Source organism: Silene latifolia, chromosome 9 (assembly GCF_048544455.1).
Source record: "Silene latifolia isolate original U9 population chromosome 9, ASM4854445v1, whole genome shotgun sequence".
Classification (NCBI taxonomy): Eukaryota; Viridiplantae; Streptophyta; class Magnoliopsida; order Caryophyllales; family Caryophyllaceae; genus Silene; species Silene latifolia.
This window is the reverse complement of record NC_133534.1, coordinates 180,842,299-180,860,397: the sequence shown is the minus strand read 5'-3', so window position 1 is coordinate 180,860,397 and position 18,099 is coordinate 180,842,299. Positions and strand designations below refer to the sequence as shown.

The following is an 18,099-nucleotide window of genomic DNA, read 5'->3' as shown; positions in this document are numbered from 1 at the left end:
ACCTTGATAGGGTAGCAGCTGGAGTCACAGATTGGACATCTCTCGCATTGGCCTTCTACAAAAAATACTTCCCACTTGCAAAGACTGATGCTTTGAGAAGTAAAATCACAAATTTCCAGCAAGGACCTGATGAGGAATTTTGTGAAGCATGGGGACGTTTCAAGAATTTTGTTCGGTCTGTCCCTCACCACGGTTTCCAGCAGTGGTACCTTTGCAACTTATTCTATAATGCTTTATATGATGATTACAAGGTCATCCTGGACGCAGCTGCGAATGGTAGGTCCCAAAACAATACCGGTCAGAATAGAGGTTGGAACACTATTGAGGAGATGGCTGTCCATAGAGCTAAGTTTGGGAGTTCACGTGGAAAATCACGCAAGCAAAGTGATGAAATGAGTGCCGTTGTGACACTCATTACTTCTATTACTGCCCGTCTCGAGAAGCTCGAGACCTCCGAAGCTTCCAAGGAACGAGTTGAAATTCCTGTCCATAATTCAGATGAGACCGCGAAATTGAGAGAAATGGTCCGAACTCTTTTGGTTCAAGTGGCGAAAATAGAAGCAGCCGGGATTGAGTCCTCAAAGAATTTTGTGAAGCAGAGAATATAGAGGCTAAGCAAGTCGCCAATTCTTCAAGAAAATGCGAAGGGACAATTGAAACGATTAATGCCATTAATATCCGAAGTGGCTTTTCTTATGATGGTCCCGATAAGCCAAGGGGAGACTCGGAAAATGATGAAGAGGCTAGTTTAAATTTAGGTGCGAAAACGAGTTTTATTGTCAGTACTACCAGTTGATCGACTAACAACAGCAGTCGATCGACTGGGGTGTCAGATAAAAAAGTTTCTGATCAGAAACTATTCACACCCAGCATAAGCAGTCAATCGACCAACATTCCTAGTCTATCGACTGAGACTCCTGACGAAGAAGTTTCTGTCCAGGAACTGTTCACGCCAAGCCAGACTGGTCGATCGACCGTGACCAATGGTCGATCGACTGGGATTCCAGTGCAGGATGAAAATCCGTCAACTAGTTTGCATGATTCTACACTTATTGATGATTTGACGGAGGTTTTAAACTTACGGAAGCCGAAGGTTACTGATCCTACAGCCAGTGTTGCAGTCCCGTATCTGGAGCGTTTAAAGAATACGAAGCTGGAGCGCAAGTTTGGTAAGTTTTTGGAGATGGTCAAGAATCTCGAGGTAACAATTCCTTTCACTGACCTAATTACCCAGGTACCCTCTTACGCTAAATTTATGAAAGACATTTTGAATCGTAAGAGAAATTTTCATGATGATGGTAATGTTGCCTTTGTGGAAAAATGCAATGCTCTTTCGCAAATTAATATTCCACCTTAATTAAAGGACCCGGGTAGTTTTTCTATTCCTTGCACTATAGGTAACCACGTAATTGGAAAAGCCCTTTGCGATTTAGGGGCCAGTGTCAGTGTCATGCCGTATTCTGTTTGTGAAAGGCTAAATATTGGTAGACTTAAGGTGACCGATATTACCGTTCAGATGGCAAATAGATCGACTCAGAGACCTATAGGAGTTCTAGAGGATGTACCCGTTCGAGTGGGTAAGTTTTTTATTCCTGTCGATTTCGTTGTTTTGGACATTGCAGAGGACAGTCAGATACCTATTATTTCAGGTAGACCATTTTTACATCTAGCTGGGGCTGTAATAGATGTCAAACACGGAATCATAACCTTAGAGGTAGGGGATGACACCATTGAGTTCAGTCTTGCTCGTATGGCCACTGAACCTGCTGATGATGATACGTGTTATTCCATTGATATTGTTGACAGGGCTGTTAATTATAATTGGAGGGAATCCTTCGCCAAGGATCCCTTAGCTGATCTAACCCGTTTAGATGAGTATGCAGGTAATACAGCGGAGAATGCTGAGGAGCCAGATGCTTTGGTAGCCTCAATGGAGAGCTACGAGCTCAACGAGGAAGAAGATAAGATGCGCTTAATCCTGGCCAACGAGAATTTGGTAAACACTTGTTATGCCATTGAAGCTGATTCTGTCTATGCTGTAGAGGTAAAGGTGCCAGAGCGTAAGCCACATCCTCCTAATCTTAAGTATGTTTTCCTAGATGATACAGAGCAGTACCCAGCTATTGTTAGTGCTAAGCTTAATGATGACCAGCTGTCTGCTTTGATGTGTGTGCTTAAGAAAAACAGGAAGGCTTTAGGTTACTCTCTGGATGACATTAAGGGCATCAGCCCTGATGTTTGTATGCACAGGATAGAGCTGGAGGAAGGCCACAAGCCTTACAAACAGGGTCAACGCAAGTTAAACCCAAAGATGCAGTAAGTTGTTATGGCTGAGGTGATGAAACTACTCGATGCAGGTATTATTTATACAGTTGGCAACTCCAAGTGGGTTAGCACAGTTCAGGTAGTTCCGAAGAAAGGAGGGACTACCGTGGTTAAAAATGAGAAAAATGAATTAATACCAACACGAGTTGTGACTGGGTGGCGGATGTGCATTGATTATAGACAGTTGAATGCCGCCACCAAGAAAGACCACTTCCCCCTCCCTTTTGTTGACCAAATGACTGAAAGACTTGCTTCTAACAAATTTTTCTGTTTTCTAGACGGATATTCAGGGTTCTTTCAGATCCCTATTCATCCGAATGATCAGAGTAAGACCACTTTTACCTGTCCACAGGGTGTTTTTGCATATCGTAGAATGTCTTTCGGATTGTGTAACGCCCCTGCTACCTTGCAGAGGTGCATGATGGGGATTTTTTCTGATTATATAGAGAATATTATGGAGGTATTCATTGATGATTTCTCAGTTTATGGTAATGACTTTGATCGTTGTTTAGCAAATCTTGATAAAGTCATGCAGCGTTGTATAGATGTTAATCTTGTTTTAAACTGGGAAAAATGTCAGTTCATGGTCAATGAGGGAGTCGTGTTAGGGCATCTGATTTCTGATAAAGGTATACATGTTGATAAGGCAAAGGTGCAGGTGATTGAGCAATTACCTCCTCCCGTAAATGTTAAAGGAGTGAGGAGTTTCCTTGGTCACGCTGGTTTTTATCGGCGTTTCATTAAGGATTTTTCAAAAATTGCCAAACCACTTACACATTTGCTCCTTAAGGATCTTTGTCTTTGAATTTCTTGATGAGTGCCTTTTCGCTTTTAACAAAGGTTAAAGGAGGCCCTAGTTTCTGCGCCAATCATTCAAATTACTTTGATTGGGACCTCCCATTTGAGATTATGTGTGATGCCAGCGATTATGCGATCGGTGCAGTTTTGGGACAGCGGAAGAATAAAGCTTTGAATGCCATATATTATGCGAGCCGAACTCTGGATGAGGCTCAAATTAATTATTACACCACTGAGAAAGAGTTTCTAGCTGTAGTTTTTGCCTTAGACAAATTTCGATCTTATTTGTTAGGTTCTAAGGTTATTGTTTATACTAACCATGCAGCGCTGAGGACCCTTTTTCTTAAGAAGGATGCGAAGCCGGGGCTTTTGAGGTGGATACTCCTTTTGCAGGAGTTTGATTTGGAGATCAGAGATAAGAAAGGAGCAGAGAATGTGGTGGCTGACCATTTATCTCGTCTGCAGCTGACAGAAAGGGAGGATTCGTTACCTATCAATGATTCTTTTACTGATGAGAGTCTGTTAGCTATTACTACTTCAGGGTCTTATCCACCTCCGTGGTTTGCTGATTTTTCTAACTTTGCTGTGACAGGTAAGATACCACCCAAGCTTTCATGACAGCAGAAGAAGCGGTTTGCTTACGATGCTAGACAATACTTTTGGGATGATCCTTATGTTTTCAAGGAATGCGCAGACGGTCTCATCCGGAGATGCGTGCCTCAATGGGAGGTGAAGGATATCCTAGAAGCTTGCCACTCTTCTGCTTATGGTGGTCACCATGGTCCGTCCAAGACTGTAGCTAAGGTACTCCAATCTGGTTTCTATTGGCCAACTTTGCATGCAGATAGTCGCAATTTTGTTGCTGAGTGCGACGCTTGTCAAAGATCAGGGAATATTTCCAAGAGACATGAGATGCCACAGGTAGGCATTCTTGAGGTTGAGATTTTCGATGTCTGGGGCATTGATTATCAAGGACCTTTTCCGAGCAATCATGGTAATAAATATATCCTCGTAGCTGTAGATTATGTGTCCAAATGGGTGGAAGCTATTGCTACTCCCCATTGCGATGCAAAAGCCGTGATTAAACTGTTTAAAAAGATTATTTTCCCTCGTTTTGGTGTCCCTCGGGTTGTCATTAGCGATGGTCGAATGCATTTTAAAGAGAAACAACTTAGTGCTTTATTGACTAAATTCGGTGTCCAACATCGTCGAGGTTTGGGGTATCATCCTCAAACCAGTGGTCAGGTTGAGATTTCTAACAGAGAATTAAAAGAAGTTTTAGCTAAAGTTGTTTCTAAATCACGGAAAGATTGGAGTCTTAAGTTAGATGATGTCTTATGGGCTTATAGAACCGCGTTTAAGACGCCAATTGGGATGTCTCCGTTCCGATTGATTTATGGTAAGACATGTCATTTACCTGTTGAGTTAGAGCGTAAGTCTTGGTGGGCTATTTGTGATTTGAATTTGGATCCTAACCTCTCTCGTGAGAAACGCATGACACAATTTGAATGAGTGGAGGAATTTAGGCTGGCGGCCTATGACAATGCTAGGATCTACAAAGAGAAAAAAAGCGGCGGCACGACAAGAGAATCATTAAGCGCGAGTTCCATATTGGCGATAAGGTACTTCTTTTTAACGCTCGTATCCGTTTATTTCCTGGCAAGCTGAAATCCAGGTGGACTCGCCCTTATACGGTCACAGCAGTTACAAAGTTCGGATCAGTTGAACTGGAGACCTCTGTTGGAGAAAGGTTCAAAGTTAATGGCCAATATGTGAAGCATTATCACGGAACAGGTGAATTTGTTGGGAAAGTCGAGGTATTATACTTCGACCCGTTATCGGATGATGCAAAGTGAGGTAAAAAGGTCGTGCGGGACCCCTTAAACCAGCGCTAACCGGGTGGCAACCCGGCTTGTAAATTATTTGTAATTAAGAACTTTACAGCTTTATTTCCTTTAATTTGCATTAGGAGCTTTAGTTATTTCCCTTTAATAAGCAGTTTCTTGGTTTGAAAAAAAAAAAGAAAAAAAAAAAAAAGGTGCGCCTTTGAGAATTTTTGCAGGAATTTATTTTATGCAAAGTGCGTAGGTGGTTTACTGAATATTCATGAGAGAAGAACGGGAAATTGAAGTGGCAATATGAATTTTTGACGATTTTGAGTTTAATTGCCAGCGTTTGCAGTCGATCGACTAAGTCACTCAGTCGATCGACTGAAGAGAAAAGTCCAGAAGCTGTTTTCAGTGAAGACTGGTCGATCGACCGGGTCAGGTGGTGTCGATCGACCACAGCGCGGGTTCAGAACGCATTTTAATAAGGGAAGTTTCCTTCTTTTCTCATTCATTCATTCATATTCATAAAACCAAAAATCAGAGGACGAACCCTAGTTCCTTCCCCCTTTCTTGCGATTTTTCCTTGCTAATCCATCCCTTAATCTCGAATTTTCTTGCTTCAATCTTCAAGGTCTCGTCAGAGGTATGTCTCTAATCCACTCTTAATCCTTTAAATTTGATTCTCGCTGCAATGTCATGCCAAATTTTCGAGCATTGTTCCTTTGAGACGGAAAAATCGATTTGGGATAATCGATTTAGGGGTTGATTTCTTGTCGTTTTTTATGCTTTAATTGCTTTTTCTACCCTTTTCCCTTGATTTTCGAGATAGTTTATCAACTAGGGGCTTCTTAATTCCGTTTTCCCCCAAAAATTTCGAAACCCTAATTTGATTTTTGATCTCTGATTTTTGGTTAGGATTTCATAAACTGTCAAGGTTGAGGGGAAGCTTGTTACTAATTTGTTGTTTGCAGGAAACAACAATGTCAAAAGGAAAGCAGCATATGTTCGAAGGGCAGTCCAGCCAGGGAGCTGCCAAACGACCTAGGGGTCCGCCGCTAATGATTGAGGACACCACGGATAATCTACCTGACTATCAGCAGGTTATCTTTTCTAATTCTACTCAGCGTGCCAAGTTTGCTCTTTTTGTCGCGAAAATGAAAGTAACAGCCACCCGATTTCTTCACAAACCCACTTTAGAGAAATTAGGCTGTTTTGAGTCTGTTGTGTCCCTGCTAAATGGGACAGGAATGACGGGTCTTGTGGACATGGCTGAGTTCACATATTACATTTTGACCCTCGAGTTCTTTTCGTCTTATGCTTTTGACTCGGCTTCTTTTGAGGAAAATAAGAATAATGCTTGCATTTCTTTTCGGCTATTCAATGTCACCTATTCCCTGACATGAGCCGACTTTGCTGGTTTTTTGGGTCTTTATTTCGAGGGTAAAACCTCGGAAACCTCTGATGTTCACCGAGTCATGTGGTCCTGTATTAGTGACTGGAACGGGCCTAAGAGGACGGGCACTTCCGTCCACTTGCCCCCTTTTCGTTATTTTCTACGGCTAATGGGTAATACCATTTTCGGCTGTAAGGAGTCGAATAATGTGAATACTATTGAACTGTCTATTTTGGCGGGCTATCTGAACATTGAAAGTCGGGTAGCCCGTATCTATAACATCGCTTATTTGACTACCGCTCACTTTCAGACTGTTAGTGAGGGCACTTTGACCACTATTGCTTGTGGCGGGTTGGTGACGCGTATCGCCAACTGTCTAGTTCTACTTTTCCCTCGAGAGGAGGCCCCTATAGACCCTGACCTACGCTTCATGGATCTTGCCTACGCGCAGTCTGTGAAGTGGGTCCATAGTAGGAGTCGGTGGAAGATTGATTCTTTCATCTGCGACCCCATCCCTGTCTTAGGCTACCCTCATATCCTGCCCCTCACCACTGTTTCGGGGGCAGCTCGCCCGCCCTTGCCTAGTTACAGGCTCCCTATTGGGGCGGGTACTGCTACTGCTAGCACTTCGAGGAGAGCTCGTGCCTCCTCTTCACAGGCACCCTCTCCCTCCACTCCTGCTCCCACCGGCTTCCCGGCCACTTTCCGTCCCCCTCCACCTACTGTTATCCTTGCGGTCATGGACCAAAGGGCGATGTCATGTGTGCTGGGTGACTTGTGCAGGAGCTTTGATCAGCACAGACTAGACACGGCTTTAGCCCTGTACCCAGTTTACGAGGAGTACGCCCGGGGAGGGATGCTCCCACAGGGTGCCTGGACTCACCCGTCCTTCTTTGTCCCTTCGGTGGGCGGTTACCCTCAGCCTACCAGAAGACCTCCTCCGACGACTATTACTACTGCCACTGTTGCTGAGGCGGAAGAGGAGGAGAGCGACTTGGGGTCCGGAGAGTCTAGTGGTTCCGAGTACGACGGTGGCGATTAGATGCTTGTGACCTCCCCGTTTTTGGCTGGTTTGGGAAGGTTGTCTTTTGTGAGTTTCCTATCCTTCTTTATTAGTTTCCCTTTTATTTTGTTGTGCTTTTATTCTTCCCTATTTCTGCTGGTGATTTGCTGCTGAGCACAATGGGGGCATTGTGCGTTTTGGTTTGGGGAGGGTTTTTGCATATGTCTTTTGCATCTGCATTTGTTTTTTTATTGCATTTCAGTCACACGTTTATTGCATTTTAGCTTGCATTTGTTTTTCAATTCAAAAAAAAAAAAATTGAAAAAATTCATAAAAAATCAAAAATATCATGTTTACTTTTGCATATAGTCGAGTCGGATTGGAGTTTATTAATGATGATATTGCACTATTAGTCAAATATGTCATTCCTTGCCTTTTCACAGCTGTTTAGCGAGAATTAAAATTGATTTCTCAAATTTTGTTATGGAATTCATTTCGGGTAATTAGACTTGACTCATTACTTTTGGCAAACTACTTATACTTTCTGAGATATAGAGCCTATAACTGGTGACATTCATGACCGGTTAATTTAGGATTGAGAGTAGTACTCCCGTCATTTCATGTTTTGCACGTGTATGAGTTTTGATTGCTTACTGCCTATACGCATCGGTTTGTGGTCGGTATTACATGTTTTGAGAACTATTGCATCTCTCCCTTTCTCACTTTGCCCCATTAACTCCACTATAAGCCATATCTGCCAGTTGCCCTTAACTACATCCCATACTTAGCCTACCATTGTGCCGAGCTAGGAAGTAGTAGAGGATCTTTCCGAATTATAGCGGTTTTGGTTCGTTGTGTACTGATGGAGTGAGTATTTATGAGAAGTGAAGGAGTTGTGTCATCTTGGAAAGAAAGAAACTCAGAAGAAATGAAAAAAAAGAGGAGAAGTTGTTAATCTGGGCAGAGAGCACTGGAATTGCAGTGGTGGTCGATCGACTGGTGATGTTGGTCGATCGACTGCCCATTCCAGAAAAAGAAATATGGAAAAAAAAGCAGAAAGAAAGAAAAAAAAAGAGAGGAATTTGAAAAAAAATAATAAGAAAAAAAAACGGCCGAGTCGAGAAATACACCTCATGTGCGCATCTTGTGAAATGGAGGTGTCGGTTTTTGGGATAGTGTGTTGCCTAGACTTTTAAAGGGCATTGTTTATTTTTCGAGTTGGAGGAACGGGATACGGTCTCTATGGTTTGTTAGGTACTAGCTTGGCTCTTACCGTCACATTTCCATACTTGTTTTTACCCTTTCTTTCCCACTTAGCCTCACATATCCAAATTTTGCAATAGTTCGGCATGTAATAGTCCTTGACGGTGGTTATGCGTGTGTACGGTAGCTAGAATCATTATTCTTCCTAGTCAAGTATATATGTTTTGTCGGTCGCAGTCTAGGTGAGAGTCTGTATTTTCTTCCCTCTCTTCTACATACATTCTTACCATTTGCTTTGCTGAGAGAAGAGTGACCCGGGAGAGTCCTAATTTATGAGTTTTGCAAGGTCGAACGCCCGATTTAATTCCATGATATGTCTAAATTTGTTAACTTGATTTGAGCTTTGCAGTCGTAGGTTATGTGCATTAAACGGTTTGGCATTGACTTGTAGCTAGCTCTGAGATATACTCATTTCCATTAGGTTTTTATTTGGGTCATAGTGCTTGCTTGGGGACAAGCAAGGTTTGGTTTGGGGACATTTGATACGTGCATATTCTATACACTTTATTTGCAGTTTTGGCACGTATTTCCATGCATAATTGTTAGCTTAAGGCTACTATTTCTCCCGAAACGGTTTACTTTGCAATTTCTATGATTTATTGTAGGAATGAGTGAAAGTGGGCTAAATCAAGCCTAAATCGTCCTCCGGAGGCAACTTCAGGGAAGCTTGGAAGAAAGAAGTTCGTACTCACTCACCTCGGGATGCGTGCATGGAGCTTAGAGGTGTTTGAAAGAGGACGGGGAGGTTCTTGCAGCTCAGCTCGGCCGGTCGATCGACCATGCTCACGATCGATCGACCGTGGAACTTCTTGGATGCTCTTTGTTCTGCTATGACGGTCGATCGACCATGCACACCGATCGATCGACCGGTCTGCATGTTGAGATTAATTCTTCGTGTTAGACTTTTAAAAGCCCAATTTGTAATTAACTTTTGGCATCGTTTATCGTGAAATATTTGCTACAATTTTAGGTTATGCTTTTCATTATTCAAGAACTGCTTTTAGATCTAGTTTTCGCAAGGGACGACGAAAATCGAATTTGAATACTTTGTTCATCATCTAATTAGTAAGCTTTTATGCAAATTCCTTCTTCTTTAATTTCTTGTTATTTCAATACTTGTTGTTATTAATTTACTTTCAGAGATTCATCTTTTATTCCTTTGTCTTTAATTCAATTTCAATTATGTCAATCTTGTTCTTTGCCTTTAATTTTGCAATTGTTATAGTTTTAGTCATGAGTAGCTAATTGCCTTGATTGGGTACGAGGTGAGACATGGCATGAGTTAGGGTCAATTTTATTAGTATGATTTTCTTACATATCGATTTTATTACTTTTTGATAAACCTATCTTGCTAGATTGAAAGATTAGTAGGTTAGGTTGTCATTAAATTTGGAATTTCCTTTGAGCGAAAGCTTTGAGAAATTCTAAGGAATTAGAAGACCGTAAGGTTAATTTTGAGCATTGATCGAAAGGCTCGCTCATATTTCCTAAGACCGTATCATAGGACCTCTGCTACCTTATTGACCTGACCTTAGCCATGGTGAACCGAAATTCCCGATCTTCGTTTTATCTTGTTGAGAATTTCATATTTAGCAATTAGTCATTAGAATCAACAAATTCCCCCCCCGCTTTAATTGTTACTTTTGTAGACTGAAAATAGCAAACAAAATTGATCTTGTCTCTCCGTGGTTCGACCCTTACTATCACTAGCTATAGTTTTAGTTTGGAATTATAAATTTAATTTTGATACAAAACGACGGTATCTTGGGGACAAGCAAGGTTTGGTTTGGGGAGATTTGATACGTGCATATTTTATACACTTTATTTGCAGTTTTGGCACATATTTCCATGCATAATTGTTAGCTTAAGGCTACTATTTCTCCCGAAACGGTTTACTTTGCAATTTCTATGATTTATTGTAGGAATGAGTGAAAGTGGGCTAAATCAAGCCTAAATCGTCCTCCGGAGGCAACTTCAGGGAAGCTTGGAAGAAGGAAGTTCGTACTCACTCGCCTCGGGATGCGTGCATGGAGCTTAGAGGCTGTTTGGAAGAGGACAGGAGGCTACTGCACAGCTCAGCCGGTCGATCGACCATGCTCACCAATCGATCGACCGTGGAACTTCTTCAGACGATACTGTTCTGCTATGACCAGTCGATCGACCATCCACACCAGTCGATCGACCAGTCTGCGAGCTGAGATTAATTCTTCGTGTTAGACTTTTAAAAGCCCGATTTGTAATTAACTTTTGGCATCGTTTATCAGTAGAACGCAGCTACAATTTTAGGTTATGCTTTTCATTATTCAAGAACTGCTTTTTGATCTAGTTTTCGCAAGGGACGACGAAAATCGAATTTGAATACTTTGTTCATCATCTAATTAGTAAGCTTTTATGCAAATTCCTTCTTCTTTAATTTCTTGTTATTTCAATACTTGTTGTTATTAATTTACTTTCAGAGATTCATCTTTTATTCTTAATTCAATTTCAATTATGTCAATCTTGTTCTTTGCCTTTAATTTTGCAATTGTTATAGTTTTAGTCATGAGTAGCTAATTGCCTTGATTGGGAACGAGGTGAGCCATGGCATGAGTTAGGGTCAATTTTATTAGTATGATTTTCTTACATATCGATTTTATTACTTTTTGATAAACCTATCTTGCTAGATTGAAAGATTAGTAGGTTAGGTTGTCATTAGATTTGGAATTTCCTTTGAGCGAAAGCTTTGAGAAATTCTTGGGAATTAGAAGACCGTAAGGTTAATTTTTAGCATTGATCGAAAGGCTTGCTCATTTTTCCTAAGACCGTATCATAGGACCTCTACTACCCTTTTGACCTGACCTTAGCCATGGTGAACCAAAGTTCCCGATCTTCCTTTTATCTTGTTGAGAAATTCTTATTTTAGCAATTAGTCAAATTAGTCAACCAATTTCAAAACCCCCACTTAATTGTTACTTTTATAGACTGGAAATAGCAAACAAAATTAATCTTGTCTCTCTGTGGTTCGACCCTTACTATCACTAGCTATAGTTTTAGTTTGGAATTATAAATTTAATTTTGATACAAAACGACAGTATCAGGTGGTCCACATTTTGATCTTCACTAGACTTGACTAGAGGATGTTCCTTGAGGTAAACATCTTCGTCGTCATCCTCCAAAACTCCATTGATCTCCTCCTCGATTGGAGGGATAAGATGTGAGTAATCCAAGGTGAATTCCTCATCAGTGATCATCAGAATTCCAAGACGATTCTGAGTATTGCTAGGCTTACTTGCAGGGGGTATAGGCAGGCGCCCATCTTCAATCATATCCTAAATGACATGTTTTAATTTGAAGCAGTTCTCTGTACATGCCCTTTGCCTCTATGGTACTCGCAGTAGGAATTCTCATCCCAGAACTTAGACTTCCTCTCTGGGTCAGGTGTAGGTCCTATGGGTTGGAGTTTACCTTGTTTCATTAATCTTTTTAGAGCATTGTGGAGTACGAGTTACCAACATTGGTGAACTTCCTCTGCGGATTATTCCTCTTAGTAGATGATTAGACAAGGTTAACCTCGTCGGTCTTGTTAGTGGAGCCATAAGAATGACTCCTTGTACCTTGATATCTGTGACCTATCGTTTTGAACAAGAGTCATTTACGGATGTCGTCTTCAATTCTTGTTCCTGACACAGTTAAATCTTTGAATGACTTTATGTTTAGTACCTTAAATGGTTCGCATAGATTGGCCTTAAATTGTCCACGAACTTTTCAAAAAGAGTAGCCTCATCTGGGCGTTTGACGAGTTGCGTGCTAGTCTTTATCCACCTACTTAGGGAGTCGGTGAATCCTTCTTTCTTATTTTAGGTAAGAACCTCTAGAGTGCGCATATTGACTTGAATTTCAGCATTATCTACATACTGTTTGGTGAACTCAATTGCAGCATCATCCCAAGTAGTAATTTTCTTATGATCCAAGGAGTAGAACCACTGCTTAGGAATAGTATTGAGAGATGAAGGAAAGATCCTTAGGAACATCTCTGGCTTGATGCCTTTGATAGACATATAATCTTTGAAGGCACGAATATGGTTCAAAGGGTTTTCATACCCCTTAAAACTTCGGGATGTCAGTCATGTTGAAGTTAGTTGGCAGTTAAGCGTTTACTGCCTCATATTTGCGACTGTTTTCCCTATAAAAGTCATCTCCCTTGAGGTACATTAGTTGCTCCTCCAAATATTGGAGTCTCTTTTCAGCTTCAGTAGGACCTGGTGGAAGATTGACTTCCGGTTGTCCAACAAAGGGTGGAGGGTTATCGTGTACGAGCATGTCGGGAATGTGATCTTCTGCAGGAGGAAGTCTAGCTTCTACAGCGACAATACGGCCTTCGATTGCGTTAAGGCGAGCATAAGCTTGGTCTTGGCTTTTTGGAGACGAAGGAGTGCAGCTAGGATTTCATCATTACCATTTCTGGGTTGTTCATGTTGACCATTAATGCTTCCATGACTAGTTCCCATAATTTTGGACAGAGGATAAGAGATCGACGATGAATCAAAATACGATCGACCATTTTCGTACACATACTAAAAAAAGACTCGACTCGTAAATTGGGCGCGTGCCACTGTGTCAATTGGAATTTGAAAATGACAAAATTTGAAATTTTTATCCTAGACAACTGTAGTGTAGTTGTAGGAGTGCTGACTCGAAGTGAGCTTTGAAATGGACTTGAGGCCCGGATTTTGACTCGATATTTGGATAGAGTTTTGGCTTATTTTCTGCTAATTTAGGCCATTTTTCAAAATATTTACATTTTGAAATGGATTTTATTTTACAAAATTTTTGTCATGGTTTTGTTTACAAATGGTGATCACGTATATGATACAAACATACATATGGGCATTATAACGGTATACTGAGTGCATTTAAAGGGTTTTGGCTTAAAAGGTGGGTTGCCATACCAAGCAATCAAACCCTGGTCTGTGGAGAGGTCCGTGCCAAACATGAGTAAGGTCGGTTCCTAGTCCAATTTCTCGAGTAGTGAAAGCTCTTGATACAAACATGAGTAAGCATCGTGGTATGGTTAACGTCAATCGCTATCCATCTTTAGGCCCAAATTAGAATTTGGACTGTCTAGACAGGACAGTTGGTCGAATGGATTAGGTTAAGCCTAGGAAGGCCGAATAAAACGACCTAAGAAGGTCGAGTAATGAAAATCGACAACTGTTGCGTATAAACTATTCCCTAACCTTGTTTAAGTTTCACCCTGGGTAACACGTAAGTGTATCATCGCCAGCGGAGTCACCAAACTGTGGACATGGGCCACCCACGCCGCGCGCACCCGCGCGTTGGTCTCGAGGTGGCGGCACTTCCCCCACGGAACCTTGGGTTGCCAAAGCACGTCATGGGCCGTTACCGATTGGTGAGGCATTGAAACCGGTGAAAGGTTGAATAAGCCTGCATTTGTGGAGTCGCCACCAATTTATTGTGGAAAAATTAGAAACCATTCGAATTCCTCGCGTCATGTCAAGACACAAAGTAGTGACATAAACACTAAGAACTCGTTACCCTTAGCATTCTATGTCTAGAATGACTCTCGGAATGCCAATGGACACGGATGTGCATAGATAACTGGAATAAGGGGTGAGGGAACATATTCGGAAGCTCTTTAATCGAACACCTAATCCCGCCCGCTTCGATAGCGGCCTATACTAATAATTAGGGAAATCGTTCATATTTGATATTTTGTCGATGTAATGCATGCAATGCAACAAATATAGATTAATCCTAGCATGTGAAACTAGACTAAGTCGGTGAACACGCAATTTAGCACTCAATTTGGGTCGAAGTTGATGTTAGATTCATTACATGTGAACGACATACAATTAAATCATACATGAATAATAACGATAAATGAAATAAAATTACAAGAGATTACAAGGCTTTATTTGATCTACGTCAAAAGCACGTTCAAAAATGGGATTTCAAAGAAGAAAGTAAAAAGAAAATAAAATTAGAATTTAAAATATGAAAATAAGACATATTAGAGGTGATAATACGAATAATAGTCGATTTAATACGTAATTAGGAGCTACGTCAAAGCGAGAAAGAGTTCAGGGACAGAAACCAACCCAGAACAGGCGCAGCATCTGCTGCGTACTCTGGAAGAGGCGCAGCATCTGCTGCGTCCTCTGGAAGAGACGCAGCAACCCCTACGTCTGTTCTAGAGCTAGGCTTTGGCTGTGAAGTCAGAACCGCAGGTTAGTTATCGTTCGTTGGTAAATTTAAGATAGATTGTTGATATTAAACTCAAGTGGAAGCTATTTAACAAGTTATATGTATACTAATATCGTCACAAGTCAAATTAAAGACTAATAAATTATTACGGTGATTTACATAATTATAATCACACGATGTCGGATTTATAAAGGTCGAAACTTTGAACTTGAAAACGGAATGAAATCAAATAGAGAAAACTATGTACAAAAGAAGAATTCTAAAGACTCGATATGGGAAAATCGAACCTTTAAAATCCAGTTTTGAATAAGATGACGAAAACCCGCAAATATTGAATTATAAGGGATTTAAGTCGAATTAAGCGTTATAATTAAAAAGGAATTATTAAAACATGATTCATATACCGAAATGACGAAGAAAACAAAAAAAATTGAAAGAAAATAGAAAAAAATGAAAATTGCAGAAGGTCGAGGAAGAAGAAGAAGAGCAGAAGCAGCGACAACCTCAAGAAGAGATGCAGCAGACGCTGCGACCCTTCGAAGAGGCGCAGCTGCTTTCGCGTTTCTTCTCGACGTGGCAAGAGCTACTATAGTATTCTTTTGAGTCAATTCTTTGACTAAAGACTATTCGCCCAAGTTGGCACAGATTCTGAGTGACTTTGAGTTATGCTCTACAACTTTCGTAAATGGGGTCAAATGGGCATCTCTTGGGTCATGATGAGCTGTGGCTAAACGAAGGGAATAGTGCGATAGAAATTGTCCATCCCCTTGTCAGGGTTATTTAAAAATCTCAGGGCCACTCGAGGAGTAGTAAACTGGAAATGCGTGGCCACGCTCGGATAGTATCTATGGTACATAATTTCGGTCAGACAGATACTCTCCAGATCGAGGAAACCACTCTAGATATGATCACTTGCAAGAACGACCTGCAAGACACCTTGTATTGAGTGGGAGATAGTAATAGGACAAGAGAATTGGTGACGCACACTTGTCTCGGACAAGTGAGAGATTGTTGGAGTATGTGTGCTCAACAATAGTGCGATCACATTATTGAAACTCATAATAAGAATATGTAAAGGGATGATTCATTTTATAAGTCAACTGGTCAACATTAATCGGTAATGATTGGCTGACTAGAGTTTCACATTACTGTCGTTTATAAGGTGGTGATTAGTTGATCCCCAAAGGTCACACATGAGCGACGATCCCCTTAATAGATAAAATTAATTAATAGTATATTGATACAGATTAATTAATTCCTTAAAATGGAACAATTCACGAATGTGAGTAAGAATATAAATCTTGTTGTAATTCGATTTAATGAGATTCGTCTTAGTAATTAAGATGTTATATTACTAAAATATATTGTTTAAGAAACAATTAATATAAGAATGAACGGTTAATTATAAATGCAATATGTTGTAGATTATATTAACATGGACCATTTTATTTACTTGTAATTGAGAATTACTAGTCAATTGTTGTATATAATTAAATTAATATATGTAATGATATTTAATTGTTAAATATGCATTAATATAATTAATAACATGTTACATGTCACATGTCACACATTATATGACAAAATAACAAATTGACAAAAATAAAATGGACTCCATATTAACATGAGGCAACCGGTTTGTCATAAGGTATTAGGGTAAATGGTTAATTTATTTTTAATAGTGGAAAACATGATGATTACCATTAGAACCTATTCTACACCCTAATACGTTTTTGATAAGAACAATTGTAAAAGTATATTGGCATGCATTGGCTCTCTTTTCTCTCCCTTGGCAACCGGTTTTCCTCCCTATTTTATGATAAGAATTGTTCTTGTTTCTACATTCATTCTTACACAATTTCATACATCTTACTCTTCACTCTTCTCTAAAATAAGTTTTAGAAAAAAAAATTCTATTTTCTAATATACAAATTACTAGAAGTAGTAATACAAATAATAATAGATTATATTTTATGGATGGCTACTAAACTAATCTAATTAATTACTTAGTAGTTTTAAGGGGATTGTCTTGGTGCAACTAAAAGGAGGTTCTCATACTTTGGGGACAAAAGGAATCATCCATTATTTAAGCTCAAGAACAAGTAAGAAAGGTGTTCTTACTTGTGCCCTTAATATCCGATTTCCGTAATGTAAGAAGTATTCTTCTTAATCTGTGTTTTATTTTGTTTTATTTTGTTATGCATGCATAATATCAACATCTATTTTTAAGGAGTAAATTAGATTAATAATTAACAGAGTTTAGTTTGAGGGTTAATGAATTCTCTCAAGTGGTATCATGAGCATAGGTTGTTGCATGCATAATCGGCTTAGTTTTTCCGACTAAATTAAAACTTATAATTTGTCATTTATGAAGATAAATCACGAAAATTTTTTCATGTCATATATTCTAGGCCTAATATGAATTTAGATCAATTTAATGATTTATGGTAATTTTTGGCTCATTGTAATGATTTTTAGTAATTTTATTACTTTTTAATGTATAAAATAGTGTTTAAAATGCTAAAATAAGTTAGACTAAGTTTCTGACCTTGAATTTTTTATATGACCTCACATGCAGTTTTTATTTATTGTTAGTAAAAATTCGTATTAATGTGATTAATATTGCATGATTTATGATTTTTATGAGATAAAAATGACATAAATGGAGGTAAAATGGTTAAAATTAGTTAAACTTCGAAACAGACAATGAAATTTTAGTATGGTCACATGCATGTTTTACTCACTGTGTGTAAAATTTTAGAAGAACTTGATTCATTTTTCATGATTTATGAATTTTTTAGTGTAAAAATGACATAAATAGTGACTATTTTAGCAAAAATAGCTAAAATGAATTACATGGCAAGAGAAAATTATTTTAGGTTGAAATATTATCCCACAAATCATATCTAAAGTTAGAACATTGATTAGATTAGTTTTCATATGCTTTAGATGTTTTATTTGATAAAACCGATTAAATGCAACTATATTTTCTCGAAATAAATTCGAAAATTTTAACCTTGATTTTTCACATTACGAGTGTCATGGAATTTTTCCAGAATGTTCAAAAATTTAAAATTCAAATTATGAAATTATTTTAATTTGATTTGGATTTATATCATAAAAGTTTATGATTTTAAGGCCAAAAATGAGCATAAATGATATAACAAGTTGAATTATTGTCAAAAATTTGAGTGATGAGTAATTTTTGAGTCCTAAGATGTTAGGATAATTAACTTGGACTAAAGTTAATTTTAGTATTGTTTTTGTGATTTTAAGAAGTTAAA

At 39.2% G+C, this 18,099-nt stretch overlaps 1 non-coding gene across 1 annotated transcript; it reads right to left on the bottom strand.

The window, feature by feature from the left end:
- Positions 1-87: 87 nt before the first annotated feature.
- Positions 88-196, bottom strand: LOC141603620 (small nucleolar RNA R71). Its single transcript, XR_012525483.1, has one exon. It is a non-coding gene; the product is annotated as a small nucleolar RNA R71 (small nucleolar RNA).
- Between the last annotated feature and the right edge of the window lie 17,903 nt (positions 197-18,099).